The following is a 5,546-nucleotide window of genomic DNA, read 5'->3' on the forward strand; positions in this document are numbered from 1 at the left end:
CCTGCGGGAAGGCGGTGCCGCCGCTGCTGCTGTCTGGGCCGCGCTCAGAGAGGGGCGGAGCGCTGGACCCCGCGTGCTGGCGGACCCCGGGGGCGGCGCTGCGGCCCTGCCGCCTGTCCTGGCAGCGGCTGGTGCCCGCGTGGGGGCAGCAGCGCCAGGCTGCGCTGCCCCTGCGTTTCCCCGTGGCGGCAGAGAGCAGCGGGAGCGGAGCCTTCTCGTGGGAGACCAGAAGACCCGGGAGGGGGCGACACTGCCTGGTCCTGTCTGCAGCTTTTTTTCCTCCTCCTCCTTCCCTGTTTTATTCTTCGGTTTCAATTCAGTGTTGTTGCTTTGCATGGACTTGTCTGATTTCTGCTTGGGGTCGCCAAGTGTGTTTGAATCTGTTCCAGGAGGCTTCATCACATGATGTAATGGCAGTCAGAAAGGCAAATGCACATTATTGTTGCATTTTAAAAACCCATTGGACAACTGTAGAAATCGGATTTGACACTTAATATTTCTTTTAATGAAAGCCCTATCGTTTGTCTCCTGGGTGACTCTCAGTAGTCTCCTGGAAATTTATCTCCAATTCCTGGAGGGTTAGCAACCCTATTTCAACCCCATCTGCCATGTCACTTTGGTGGCTTCTGTATGCAGCCTCCAAGCAGCCTCATGCCTGTTGAGGGCTGACACCTCAGTTACAGCATGAGGTCTTAGTGTTTTTCCTTGAGTTTGTACGCTGGTGTCTGGACTTCAAAGTAGCATTTCTATTTCTCTGGTCCTTAAGATCATCGCGTTCTTGCTGGGTGAGATCTCAGTCCACAACTCCAGACTTTGTGTTGCCGGCAGATAGCATTTATGCGTCCCGCACTCCATCTTCTTCAGGCTACAGTGCTTGAAATCCATGGGACTCCACTCATGATGTGAGGCAATGCATTGTTTTAAAGATTGAGGCAGTACTAAGAGTAAACAGGCTCAAATTGAGACCACGTCAGTGGCAGAATATGTTTGGGGACCTGGCCAAGTTGCATCTATTCATCCTCAAACTTTTAGTCCTACTTTTTATGCTTTTTTTTCTCTTGTGCTGTGTCAGGTACTAAATCTCTTCACACAAACCCTTGATAAAGCTGAAGAAGGGTGTTTGTGCCTGAAAGTTTACAAAGAACAATTTTTCCAGCTACTCAGTTGGTCTAATACAGGAGTGGGCAATTATTTCAGGCAGAGGTTCTTACTGAGTTTTGGCAAGCTGGAGGGCCACATGGGTAGCTTCGTCCCTTGCCAGGTACCCCACCCCCTGGTCACCATCTTGGGACTGGAAGTCCCACCTGTTTAACCTCTGATCTTTGCCACCAGAAGTCCCTCTCCTTGCCCCTGGAGGTACTCCTTTGGGGAAGAGGGTTTGCCACCTTAGGGGGGGGAATATATAGTAAAAGTCAGGCACCGATAATAATATATTTTAATTTAAATTAAAAATATATTATTTTTGATCTGATTGGTGTGCGTTTGTGCTATATATGTAGAAGTGATTGCATAAAAGCTCAAAATACAGTCATACTTGTATATTGTGTCAGGTGTGCATGGGTGTCGGGGTTTGTGGGGAGCTGTGGTGGGTGGGTATGAGGTTTTGTTGGGATGTGTGTCTCTGGGTGTGGAAGACACGGGGTGCAGAGCGACCAGCAGGTGGGCAGGAAAGTGGGCATTTCCCTGCTCCCAACTGTGCTCAGGGGTGGAGGGTCCTGCCCAGCCTGGCATGGGCTCTGGTGCATGGGCATACCTTACAGGCCTCATCCATCACAGTGGAAGTGGGACAGGGCATATGGAGCCACCTGCCTCCTTCTTGGGACTGCGCTGCTGCCTACACATAACTACTAGCAGTGGAAGCCACAGCTCCCATCCGGCTGCCACACACCCGCTCGCTCCCAGCCACGCCAGCCCCAGCACTGTGGCACAGGCTGGGATGACTGTGAGCAGCCCTGACCCCACATGCCCCACACTCGCCCGTCCAGCTAAGCACCAGTGGCAGTGGGGAACAAGCTGCTGCTCAGCATGGGAGAAAAGTAGCCATTCCCCCTCCTGCCACCAGTCCTCCCTGTGGCAGCTGTCCAGAGCCCATGCGGGGCTGTCCTGCCTCTCTTCTGTGGTCCTGCCACCCCGTGGGGCAACTGTGGCAATGGAGAACGGGCACAGGCAGCCCTGTGTGGCCTCCAAGCAGATGTCGCAGGGAGTGCCGGGGGGAGGGGGAGGAGCTGCTTTTCCCCCCACGCTCATCTGCAGTTTGTTCCTCACTGCCGCTGCCAGCCTGGGCCCTGCGCAGGCTCCAGGCTCGCCTGGCGGCTGAGGAATAGCAGGGCACGAACTGCTGCCGGGGCAAATGAAAATGCCTGGCCCCTGCCACCACTGGGTAGCGTTTGCTGGGGGAGACCACACCGTGCTAGGCTCTACTACAGCTCCTTTGCTGCTGGCTCTGTGCTGCCCAGTGCGGCTGCTTCACACAGCCACGTTGGGCAGCACAGAATTGGCAGCAAAGAAGCCACAGCAGAGCCTAGTGTGGAGCAGGCTCCAGCACACTGCGCAGCAGAAAGGGGAGTGCTTGTCCTCTGCACTCAGCTGCAGTTTGTTCTTCACCGCTGTTGTCGGCCTGGGCCCCGCAGTGGCTCCAGGTTCACCCAGTGTCTTGAGCAGCCGCAGCGGCAGAACACAAACAGCTGCTGGGGCTGCAAAAAAGTGGCCGCTTCACCTCCCACCACCGGTGCTCCCTCTGGCAGCTGCTTGGAGCCCACGCAGGGCTGCCTGTGCCCACTCTCCACTTCCATCGCTGCTCCATGTGTGGTGGGGAAATGGTGGACAGAGGATAGCCCCATGTGGGCAAGGAATGCCGGCAGCAGGAGGCGAAGGGGCCGCTTTTCCCTCTTTCTGAGCCATCAGCTTTCTCCCTGCTGCTGCTCAGCCTGGGTGGGTGAGCACGGGGTACGGGGGTTGGCGCTGCTCACAGTCATTCCCGCCTGTGCTGTGGGGCTGGGAGCAAGCGGGCACATGGCAGGAGCACAGGAACTGCACCAGTGCTCTGGGGCCAGCACCGGCAGGGCCCAGAGCAGGCAGCAGGAGCACAGAGTCCCAGCTGACTGGGGCTTTGTGGAGCTGGGCCAGCTCCCCTCTCCCTGCTGGCACAGTGCAGCCCGGCTCCATAGACCCCTGCACCCCATGTTCCTGCCGCTTGTTCTGGGCCCTGCGAGCACTGGCCCTGGGACACTGACATGGGTCCTGCTTGCCTACCGGTTTACACTCCCCCTGCTCCCACTGCCACTTTCCCCACTTTCCCTTTTTTACCTTAATTTCTTGCTCAGGGGCTTCTGGTTGTAGGGTGGGGCTGGGCAGACCCTGCTATTGCAGGAGCCTGCTGGGGCTTCCCCTGGGTCCTACTGCCCTTGTCTCTTGTGATCTTTGATAGAAAGCTGGGGCAGGCAAATATTAATTTTCTGAATTGTTTTAGGGGCTCCTAAAACAGGTTACAACTATTCCATTTGAGGTGACTATATGACCGTTTTGGAGTTCAGCTGAATTGTATCCAGACTTTTGAGCCTTAAAGTGGAGATTTTTCAAGTGAAGTATTTATCATCTTTCTGGTTTTCCATCCAGAGTGGATGCATAGTCAAGAAAAAGCTTGTGCACTAAAGAGTAACTCCTTTTGAAGATTTGAGAAAGCAAAGATAGAGAAGTCACCCTGCATTCTCTTGGGTTCCAGTGACCCACAAGAAAAAGGGTGCTTGGCTTTGCTTTAAGGACAACCTTCTAGAGGCATGACAAACTTCAGAGGGATTCACCTTTCACTTGACATCTTATCTGGCCTCAATGGTATTAGCACAGACAAAGGTCCTAATGATTTTTTGTAATGTTAAAAAATGTCACTGTCATGTGAAGACCTCATTGTCTGGAAAAAGGAGAGTTAGTAACTTTAGGCCTTTACATTGCTAGTGGTTTTTTGCCCAAGAAGACACCATGCATAGTAGAGCATTTGAACAACTGACTTGTCTTCGAGATTTACAGAGGGCCATTTCCCAAAAGGACTTAAAGTAAGAATAGCAATTTTATTTTTGCAGTGCTTACAGGTAGCATGAATCCGCTGTTATGGTTCAGTGGTAGAATCCTTGCCTGTCATGCAGGAGATCTGGGTTCAACTCAGATGTGCATACAACTACAGCCATCAAGGCGCTGAATGTCCGGACTCAGTCTGGCCTTTGGAACCTGTCTCAGTGGTCTAAAGCTGTGGTCTCCAAAGTGGAGTGCGCAAGACAATCCATTGGAGTGCGGAAAGAAAATATGAGAACTTCTATTTATATTTATTTTTTATCTATATATATTGTACATAATATATTAGTACATGTAACGTCGTATTTCACTAGGTTCCGAGTCTAAGAACTAATTCCTTTTTTGATCACAGTAGACTTCTGTTTCTGCAGCATCTTGTCAAATTCTTTAAGGACCTCTATACTTCTGATAAAAGTTAAGGAAAGTGTGTTTTGAGTCATTTCATTTAGTGATTTCTGGTAAATTCAGAAAAGCCAAATTTATTGTAATGTAGTGACTTTGTAAAGGTAAAAAGTTTTCAACTCTAATCTTGCACCAAATTATAGAAGGGTTAGTTTGTCTTGAAGACTAACGACACCATTTTACAAATTATTTCTTTACTGGTGAGTTGGTAGGTCTGTCTCTACTTTTCCCTGAGCATTTCTGTTAGGCCTTTCTCCCTATGCTGGGTCCTAAAAGATGTTCAGATATTTTATATATGGTGGCTGAAACCATTAGACCACCCTCCCTGCCAAAATGAGGCTCCATAGCCTGGAATTTGGTTGTGAGTCCTGTCTCTCAATCCCTGCATGGGATCCAGACCCATGGAGCAGATCTTTTAACACCCTTGTGTTATACAGTGCTGCTTAATGTTTCATTTGACACCATTTATTGAACATTACTAAAGCTGTCCAGATATATACTGAAGAGTTTTGTCATCTCTCCAGCCTGGAACTAGAAGTCTGTTAAGGCTGACTTCTGATAGAGACAGCTGCTGGTTTTGGAAATGTGCCAGGTAGCCACATTGTACTTATTCCACCCATTCTACAAAGCACTATTGTTTGCATGCAGCGAAGAAATCCTCCTTCAGTCTTCAGGTCTTGCAGAATTTATTGGAACTTTATTTCCAAATCAGGGAAATAAACTCTTCCCATTCCTACATTTGTGTGTTTTTGGTAATTTTGGGGGGCTGTAGGGCTCTCTCTTATTTTGATTAGTCAGATGCTTTCAAAAGGTATTACTTTGTTGTGTTTTTTTTTAAAACTGAAAATGCTTTTAGCAAAATAACCAAACAAAAACAACATGAATAACATAGTTCATTTTATTATTTTATTAGTGACTCTACTTTTTCTTCTTAAACCCCCTCTTGAGCAGAGTTTGTCATAATGAAAATCCTAATGAGAATATGGAGCTACTCACCTTGTTGGCAGGACTCTCCTGTACTCTTCCAGCTCCTTGCTGAGCTCAGAGGCTATCTTTATTTAGAGGTGGTGGATTTTTTG

The 5,546-nt window shown here is 49.6% G+C and overlaps 1 protein-coding gene across 4 annotated transcripts in view; it reads left to right on the plus strand.

Annotated features, from left to right (window-relative positions):
* Positions 1–5,546, plus strand: part of ING3 (inhibitor of growth family member 3) — a 26,479-nt gene that overhangs the window by 470 nt on the left and 20,463 nt on the right. The gene's annotated exons all lie outside the window — the stretch shown is intronic.

This window comes from Crocodylus porosus, unplaced genomic scaffold (assembly GCF_001723895.1).
Source record: "Crocodylus porosus isolate Cpor-Errol unplaced genomic scaffold, CroPor_comp1, whole genome shotgun sequence".
NCBI lineage: Eukaryota > Metazoa > Chordata > Crocodylia > Crocodylidae > Crocodylus > Crocodylus porosus.